The sequence below is a fragment of the Aricia agestis genome, chromosome 7 (genome assembly GCF_905147365.1).
Source record: "Aricia agestis chromosome 7, ilAriAges1.1, whole genome shotgun sequence".
Classification (NCBI taxonomy): domain Eukaryota; kingdom Metazoa; phylum Arthropoda; class Insecta; order Lepidoptera; family Lycaenidae; genus Aricia; species Aricia agestis.
Genome location: NC_056412.1, coordinates 18,153,546 through 18,164,061, shown reverse-complemented (window position 1 = coordinate 18,164,061; position 10,516 = coordinate 18,153,546). Strand labels below are relative to the sequence as shown.

Here is a 10,516-nt window from a genome sequence, read left to right as displayed (position 1 = left end):
ATCTGGCCCCGTGCTAAGTACCTGAAGGACTTGTGTTACGGGTACCAGACTAGACTAGACTAAAGGTATATTTAATACTTTTATATAACTATATATAATATATTTAAGATTTTTATTATACTTGTATGACCCAGGAACTTTGAAAACTTGTGTTCCGTCGGCGGGATTCGAACCCGCGACCTCCGGCTTGAGCTACTAACGCGTTCATCCAATGAGCCATGACAGAGATCGTCACTTCGTCGTTTAAACTCTATTATTTAAGTCGGATTATAAAAATTATTTTGATTATAACTACACACATAATTTTGAGCATAATACGCACTGTTACAACGCACAAGGATTTTGGCTTTTTAAAAAAAACAATTTTGGATTTTTGATGCACACGTCTAGCGCGGGTGGATACTGGATGGAGAGTGTGGGACTGGGAATGCAACCGAAGCTGCTAGACAAAGGAAATGCTGGATAGGTAGGAAAGGGGCTGACTAAGGGATGTTACATACATACCAAAGCTATAACAGCACGTCATGATAAATAACAAAACCCAACCTTGTCTTTAAATCTTGGCCTGACATTGGGGTCTTTATAACCCCCCGATAGCGGCTATTCACTTTTCACTCCACACTATCGCGGCCTTATTTCACCGCGATTATCCTGAAATATTTATAGTCCAATCCTGACTTTCGCGCAAAATTTATTCTAGAAATATTTGGCGGAAAGCGAAAGTATTTATAATAACAGATTTTATCCTGTGTTATTTTATGTTAGCGTTGTTGTTTGTGATGATGAGTTACTGAAAATTTACGCGAATGTACTATTTATTTAAAAACAAATGATGATGGGCAAAAAAAACACAATTTATTGTATATTTTTTGGAAGGTATACCCAGGTGCATTAATGACCAATAGGGCGCTTGTCAAGATTCTTTGTCCGTCTGTCCGTCCGTGCGTCTGTCGGTCCGCGGTTTTTGTCAGAGACTATAGGACCTACAAAGCTGTGATTCGGCACGAATGCACAAATTATGCCGACAAAATAGTATACAAGATTTTAAAAAAACACATCAAACGGCGATTATTTATTTTTCGCGACCCCACCGCATGGGTACGCGAAAAAAAATATGTACGTGTGGGGTAAAATCTTAAAAAAATATTATTTTATGGTACCTGCCCCACACATCAAGCGGGGATGATTTTTTTTTCGCGCAGACCCCATCGTGATTCGTGTGGGATGTCGTTGGATAGATTTTTAAAAAATAGATCATTTTCCGATTTAGGGATCCATTTGTGAAATATGAAGTTTTAATGTGAAAAAAATCATTAGACCCCAGTGCCCCCCCTCTACCAGCTAAACGGTTACTTCGGGAAATATGAAAAAATTCACGGGAGAAGGAAGGAAAAAATTCCTTTGAATGTAACTGAGATAATGTTGTTAGTAGTGTAAAACTAGCGGTAACTTTATACGTGGGAGAGCCATGCTTCGGCACGAATGGGCCGGCTCGACCGGATAAATACCACGTTCTCACAGAAAACCGGCGTGAAACAGCGCTTGCAAACTGTGTTTCTCCGAGTGAGTGAGTTTACCGGAGGCCCAATCCCCTAACCCCTACCCTATTCCCTTCCCTACCCTCAACTATTCCCTTCCCTTCCCTTCCCTACCCTCCCCTATTATCCTATTCCCTCTTAAAAGGCCGGCAACGCACTTGCAGCTCTTCTGATGCTGCGAGTGTCCATGGGCGACGGAAGTTGCTTTCCATCAGGTGACCCGTTTGATCGTTTGCCCCCTTATTTCATATAAAAAAAAAATATATATAAAAAAAAACTACGAAACCCTATATTGCGTGTGGGTCTCACTTGGCCGGTTTTGAAACTTGTTATGGATTGACTTCTATTACACATACAATGTCAGTGAGATACGACTGACTGATTGAAAGAGAGCGTGAATCGCCCGCGCATTGTTACCTGCTCCGCCGCTCAAGGGTGATCGGTATGAGGGAGGGGTTAAACTACTACTGTGAGCGTAAATCTAAGGTGGGCAGTCTAAGACAAGACATTCGTTACCTTTCTAAGCTCAAACAAATATAACCACATAGACGATAAAACCTACGTCGGTAACGCCGGCCTAGAACGTTGAATGTACAATATTTCAAAATGAACAAAATATAATAATAATAGCTCCCACACCGGTTTCGGTAACGGTGGCCGGTTTCATTGAAACCAGGCCAGCTACGCAGGAGTAATTTTATAGTGCCCAAGTGTGTGCGCAGTACACAAGAGCACTCTCTATTCCTTTACTCTCATAACCCAGTGGGACGGAAGACCGACACGACCGGCGAGAGATCAGGCGCAGGACCGACTTTTTACATGCCCATCCGACGCATGGATCATCTTACTTGTCAGACAATCAGGTGATCAGCCTGCATGATGCTAACCAAACTTGGAAATAACATGTTTCCAATGCGGGAATCGAACCCACGACCTCCGAGTCAAGAGCCGAGCTCTGAACCACTGGACCACGGAGGCGTCCAAACAAAATATGTTAGGGGCTGGACGCCATATAATTTTTTTTACCTACTCACTAAGAGTTATCTAATGGTGTATAATTTATCTTTGTTGAGACTTAATACCAAAATGCCCATCATCCGTTAATGATGATTTCTTTTAAAATGTATTTTTGAGTATTACCTAATCCATATTATTTTTATTTATTTACTACCCATTATGTTTGAGATTTAAAATGAAAAGATAAATATTAAAATTGGAATATGTCTATGGGCCGTAATTCATAAGTAATATTTGAGAAACTACATCTAATCATTAGTCGTTACATTGTGCATTGGGCTTTCACATAACTTCACTTTTTTTAACCCATCAATCCCCAAGCAGCACCAGGCTGTCGCATAGCAATTGAAAATCTATTGAGTCTGCGATTCCCACGATCAAGGTATTAAGTAAGAATTCAGTATTCTGCTTGATGTAGGAGGTCAGTTAAGAAGATTGTCGGAACGAAAAGCCAACGGTATTTCGCCGGTCTGCCAGCTCTCAAAGTGAGCCGATTTAAACTAAACGTGTAAAAGATAACGTGACCTGATTCTCACTTAGGAGTTAGGGTCGGTTCATATGGCAACGTGTTGCGTCAATGCAATGCAATGTATTTTGAAATGAACCATCAAGAACTGAACTTTAGTTACTTCACAAAAAGATATCACTTTTTTCGATTCTCAATGGCTCATTCAAAAATGTATTGCAAGTTGCAACGTATTAAAGACAAAGACAAAGACAAAGAAATATTTATTGCTTAAAACTGTGTTACAAAGGTGAATTATAGATTTGTTGGTTTCAACAGTTTACCCGTTCGGGCATGCAATATTTACTATGAGATGGAAAACATAGAGCACACATTCAATTAATTTCATTTTACAATAATATTACATTTAAATTTATAATTATTAAAATACATAATATTAATTTCTCTAATACATATTAGACGTTACAATGTGAATAGACCCTTGAACACTGCTAGCATAGTATTTAAGTAATTTACGTGGCTATCACTTTTACGCGAAACTTCAAAAAAGGCCTGATAAGTACTAATGGGATCTACTTTTTATCCTGAAAAGAAGAGTATACTCTTCCTTTTCAGGATAAAAAGTAGGTCCCATGCTGGTAATCCGTATCCAATCCAACTATATAACATACCTACCAGTTTATATTTTTTTATAAAAAAAACTAGGCCTTTACATCCGTTGTGGATGATTTATACAGTATTTTTCAGAGCGAAGTTACCACTCCTCAAATACTGTAGTGCCTGGGACAAGATTTTTAAATGTCCGTATGGTTGCCCAAGCGCATACGGCATTCTCGCATCATAGTCGGCCTAGTCCAGAGGAAAGAACTAGTCAATACGTCTGGGACCAACTATGTGCGGGTTTCCTCACGATGTTATCCTTCACCATATGAGCGTCCGTATTATGTACTTGAGACCAGAAAATGTCTAATAGGTACACGCCTCCATCCGGGTTCGAACCTGCACACTCTAGGAGTGGGAATTGAAGATCTACCCATTAGGCCACCGACGCTCTTCATTTTTTTATAAGTTAACCCGGTCCCGGCTAAAGTGATGATGCAACAACTACGCGTGTCCTAGTCCTCTCCTGGCGCGCGTTCTACACTTTTTACCCAGAACACGATGGTAAAGAAGTTCCCATTTAAGGTGACGCCTTGATAATTTGACTGTAGCGATGTCGATTTTTCTCAGAAATGAGAAAAATCGACATCGCTACATAGCACACATAAGCTAAGAAATTAAAGTCCATTGTCAGTATTCACCATGTCTCTTTGTCTTTGAATTACCCATAGCATAACACGATTGGTCAACTTTTATAACACAGAATAATCAATCAAAAAGACCTCTGTAAAAAAAGGGATTCTAATTTAGTCCTAGAGAGGAGAGTGATTTAAGCTTCCAAAATTTGTACATAGATTGGTTCAAGCATACACTTTAATTTGCCTATAGCTTATATAAAATATATTTATGGTTTTTAAATTACGCGACAAAAAACCTGTGTAGCGTGCCTTTTTTTGTTCATCAAGGGCATGCTTTATACCGCAGTCAACAGCGCACGTCAGGCATACCAGCGACGCATGCACTCTGACCGTATCCAAAACTTTCGCTTTGTTCTTTTTTTGACAAAAATGACAATGTTGGCGTTGCGGCCGCTGGCGCATTCAATTTTTGAATGCGCCAAAACGAAAGTTCAATGAAAGAAGATGACGAAAATTGAAAATGAAAGTGCACAGTGTGGACACTATTAGTACACGAAATGCGACGCGTACGGTGCGGACGAATGTGCGAGATTTCACATCATTTATACAACGAATTCTAAAATGCAGCGCATTCGGCGTTGATAAATGTGCGATCATCTTAAAATAGAAACGGAGCTATGACGCGTAGTAACAACAGTTTCGAACGTTCGAATTATGCACGGCGCCCCCAACATCCGAAGTCACGTCCTCGGAAGTTGCACCTGGCCGGCTGCCCCACTTCGGACTCATGAATATTGCATTCGCTGAGTACAGTCAGAAAAAGACTTTGAGGTCAATAAAGTCAGTCAAAATGGAGATTAAGCAATAAAGGTGGGACCGCACCAAGGGGTCTATATTGTAGCGATGCGACACTTTACTTCCGATAAGGCTGTCCGCATACACATGTTTTCCGTATTCGATTTCCGAATTTGATTCCGTATTCGGAAAACCGAATGCATGGAATTAGTAGGGACTACATAATAACTGGCGCAAGCGTTGGCTTTTCTTCCGAACGGTAGCTCTACCATGAGTTTAAAGCTATAGTATTTATCGATACTCGATACCGACTACGTAAATATTTAGTATGGCAATTCCGTTAGACTAGCGCAAGTCTCACGGAATTCCAAATCGGATTCCACTTTGGAAAATCGAATACGGAAAAAGTGTGTACACCAAGTGTATGCCAAGTGTACCTATTCCAAGTGTATGCCAAGTGTTTGCCAAGTGTTTGCCAAGTGTATGCCTACTATATGCGGCCAGCAAATCACAGAATTTAATACAAATATCGACATTTTTAATATAATAATATGAAGTTTTGTGCCTCGGTAGAGAACCACATCTCATACAATTTGGATCACACAATATGTCAAATAAACTTCAAAATATTATGTAATTGCGACGTATCACTGTAGCATAGTGCGGTTTTACCTTATAATACTATGTTTGACCTTTGATCTTTTCAAATGGTACAACCATTTTGGGACTTACTAACATTTTGAAAACACAATCTTCTGCTTACAGCCACTAAACATAACTAGTATAGTTAGTAGATGACCCGGTGAACATCGTATCACTTCTCTGCTAAATAATATAAATCTTTCCTGGACTTCTACAGATATTTCAAGACTAAAATGAACCAAATCGGTTCAGACATTCTCAAATTTTATCGAGACTAACAAAATTTAAATAGGATTGATCGTTATTTTTAAAGTTAAGTATATAATATAGAAAGTAGAATTAGTATAATTAGTCAAAAATGAATTAATTTTGACTATCTTATTCTGCAACAGTACGTTTTGTGGAATCGAGAAAGCAACAAATATATTTTTTACCGCGGATTTTTCGATACTTTTCTTTTAAAATCCATTTTAATATTGTAAAACCGGCAAAAATTCCACCGTGGAAATATTGGGCGGTGGAAAATTCGTCAACAGTAAAACCTTTTTGGAGCGATTTGGCGGACGATATTTCGTCGTTAGCCGTTCAGTACATTAGCTTAGACTATTGTGCGCATTGTGAGGCCGGAGAATGGCCGTGCGGCTTTTTTAATTACGGCCTTATTCGCTCGAATATTTGAAACGGCATGTGGCGTTTTTATAGAACCGCCCACAATAACGTTAGAACAATGCAAGATTTTATTTAAAAAACTTTTAATGGATGCTCGTGAGTAGTGGTGCGAGAATCCATAGGATCCGCACGTATTGCGGTTTGGGTCCAGGGAACGTTGTTTATCTGCATTAGACAAAAGAGACCAAATGCCAACTTGTTCCTAATAATATTATGTGACAGTAAAGCATAAAACCATAAAGTTAATATATCTAGCGTATATTAACTTTATGCATAAAACTGAACAACATACAGACTAATATAGTAACATCAGTATTTATAAGTGTAAAAGTGTGTTTATCGGTCTGTTACATCTTCACGCTTAAGATGCAAAACCAATTTTGATGAAATTTAGAGATCCGGAAAAGGACCTTGTGCCGTTTTTATCTCGAATAATTTGCTACGCGGTGAAGGAATTTTCAGCAACATCATAGTATCTGCATCACACTTCGGAGTTTTAAATTTTCCATTAGTAATGTTTTCACCAGGCGGGAATGTGTAACTGAATCTGACAGTTTTTTACGTGGCCAACCAAACAACTGCCGACGGCTTGTCAGATACAAAGTTACCAATATTTTGAGCAAAATAAATTAACTGACACTGTTTTCGCCAGAAAAAATATATAATTTAAGAAACTTGCCACAAAAGAGTACGTACACCGAACATTATTTTTAAACGCATTGAAAAGTATAAAAGTCTTAAATATATCAGGGCAATAATCTTTATACTTACTAACATTATAAATTCGAAAGTGTCCCTGTCTGTCTGCCTAGATAGGTGAAAGAGACATACAGACGTCAGTTTGCCTGTTACGTCTTCAAAGCTTGACAGACTGTAAATAGGTATGTTCTAGATGCGGCCTCCACACTGGACTTGATTAGGGATAATATTGTTATACTGTAGATAATGGACAAGGGATAATACAAGAAGAGGGGATTATTCTTCTGTGGCTGCCCATGTTCGACGTCGATTGGGCATGCTACGGATAGCTTGCAATTATGATTATCGATCGCATAACTTAGATTTAGTGTCTAAACACACCATGTACGCGGCCTAAGTTCGGCAAGATTACGCCTGCAATGTTTTAAATTACCGATGACACACCATACCGAAATTACGTCGCGTTATATTGTATGCGTAGCGCATTGCAAGCGTAATCATGCCGACCTTCGGCAACGTATTTTCGGCCTAGTGTGTTTAGACACTAACGTTCAGATTGGCGTTATTAATTGTAATTTAGCGATTATAGCAAATCGCATTCATTTTAAATTTTAAAATATTTTTGGTTGAAAGTTGACTTATGCAGTATTCACTAGCGGTTTCTAATGGCTATAATATTACTGTAATTTTTTGTTGCTAAATTGCAGCACCAGCATACCTAGACACTAAACAAAAAGTTTTGTTCGAAGTTTGTCAACGTTCCTGTCAATTTTCTGAATTGACGTGTCCATCATGTCGGATCTTGGTGGAATTATTTACTGTATACGATTGTAACGTCCTCTGCTCCGACTTCTGCGCAACTTCATATTGATATTATTATGGAATTGAAACGGAACCCTAACAAGCTGATTTTTTGTATATTGATAGGTTAACAGTTATATGATTTAAAGTAACATTGTCCTACAAATAGAACAATCCATATTTTAGGACCATCAAGTCAAAATATGAAATCCTTTCTATTTCTGTTAGCTACCACTTTCAAGATTTTGTGCAGATAAAAGTCATCAAAATGAAGCTACTTATAAAAAATTTGCTTGATAGTAATAAAAAAATGTTCTAGGACTCCCCTGCTTCTATGTAATAGCATAAAAACTATGAACATGATTTCTTGTTAGATAACCTCGGGAACAGTGCATATTTTGCCGGTTTTCCTCGTTCCGAACTCATCGTGTGATGGGTGCTATAACACATACTTCATCATTCCCTCTATCACGTCACGCTGTAATTGAATTTCAATATACTTATTAATTTTTGATGAAAGATCGGTGGGGAAGGGCATTTGGTACAGAACTCTGTGTAATGAGCCACCTAAGATCCCGTGGCTCATTTCTATAAAAGCAGACAGGATGAGGCTAACGACGCTCATGAGACTTCGCTCCGGGCACGTTCCACTCAATGCATTTGGGTATATGATGAAAGTTAGTGATTCGCCAGAATGTAGTTTGTGTCACAAGCGGGAAGATGTTTACCATGCTTTGGTGGAGTGTGCCCGGGTGGGGTCAGAGAGGTGCAGGTTTGAGGCTGATGCGGGGGTGGCGCTGACACAGCTTGGTTGCGTGAGCGCCATTCTCGCTCAGCCGAAAGATCCTGTTTGCTGGGGGCTAGTAAATTTGTATTTATATTTTATTAAGTGTAGATCTGATTAGTACTTACCTCTTTTAAATCATTACGCTTGAGATTTTTGTAATTTTGATTTTTATGAGGCTGGCATTGTCGGTTTCGACACAAGCCTTTAAATAAAGAAAAAAAAATACTTTTTAATATTAATAAGTGATTTGTTTGCTACTGTCGAACTGCCTTGATGTTTTATAAAGTTATTTTGTTTAAACAATATAATATTAATTTTATTTTCATAACAAAACTTTGGTAGAAGGATCATTTAACTAGCTGACTTCTCTCGTAACGAAAGATTAGGAATCATAAGTCATAACATAAGACTGTCCCAAAATATTCGTCAGGATCAAGTCATACCCAAGCAAGACGCACACTTTCAATTTATATTGCATTTACCGTTCAACTTAATATTATTACGGTGATAATACTTTAAGGTGTGTATTATATTATTGAGTTCACTGTGAAAATAGCAGCGCTGAATGAGTAACTTATTAATTTTTGTATGGACAAATGACGCTTGGCCGCCTGGGGCGCTTGCCAATAAAAATCCCAAAAAATGCTCTTTCAGCGCTGCCACTTTCTCAGTGTAGTATATTTATAAGGAACACGTACTCTTCCTAAGGTATTATCACTTTGTTTACTTAGTTGTTGTATGGACACATACAACATACATACGTCCTAAAATTGTATTACATAGTTTTGTTACACTTGTATTTCAAGCTGTACCTCTTTTAGTTCCGGTGCATATAATTGAAATTTGCAAAATACTTGGGCGCTGGCTTTATATATTAATATAATTAATAGGTCCAGCTGTGTAACAACAGCCCATGACTGCTGCAATCTGTCAGTACTGTATGAAGATTATATCCGACCAAGCTGTCACTATAATTCATGCTCGAAATATTGTGAGGTTTAATTTTAAATTCCCGGCGAAAAGCTAGGGTGATTATCTTCTTATATATAAAATTCTCGTGTTACAATGTTAGTCACCGTACTCCTCCGAAACGGCATTACTGATTTAAACCAAATTTTAAATGCATATTCAGTGGGTCTGAGAATCGGCTACTAGGTATTTTTTATATTGATAAGTGCATTTGTTGAATAAATAATAGTAAATTATTAGAACTCGAGACTGACGGCGACCATTGTTTGTGCGACGGGATAGCGATGGACGTTGCCATGGTGACATACTTACTTATTTAGTCACTTCAATAAAATAATACGGGCGAAATACTTTATATGGCAAAGAAACGTTTGGCGGGACAGCTAGTTATGTATAAGTTGACTAAGGGAGATCGCAGATAACAGACTTTTTGTGCGATCGATCGTGTGTGTGTGAGTGTGTTTTTGTGTGTTTGTCTGTGGCCTTGTAACATCAAACGTGTAGGTCGATTTGAATGTAGAGTAAGAAGAAAGGGGTGACTCAGAGGATCATTCTGAACAACTTTTGTTTTACAACTTTTGAAAAATCGCAAAAAAGAGGTGATTAGTATGACCCAGTAAGTGATTCCTAACCTTTCGGCTTACAATACTTACCTTATTTAAAACACCCTGTATATATAATATTATAATAACAATGCGTGTTATTTTTCAAAAAGAAATCGTGAAATAAACAATAATTATTGTGTTTGGTACCATAAATAATATATTATAACACTTTGGATTTCCAAAAATAACCCCAATTAGTTCTTATTAATTATGATTCGAGGAATAAAATTAAATACAATTTATATTTTATTAAATATATTTTGTCAGTTCCAATTTATTTTTATCTCAAC

General features: G+C 37.9%; 1 long non-coding RNA gene across 1 annotated transcript; it reads right to left on the bottom strand.

Moving 5' to 3' along the window:
• Nucleotides 1-338: 338 nt before the first annotated feature.
• On the bottom strand, nt 339-8,478 carry LOC121728848. Its single transcript, XR_006035875.1, has 3 exons — nt 8,468-8,478; nt 2,883-2,886; nt 339-482 (listed from the first exon to the last, which is right to left on the bottom strand). It is a non-coding gene; the product is annotated as an uncharacterized LOC121728848 (long non-coding RNA).
• Nucleotides 8,479-10,516: the final 2,038 nt, after the last annotated feature.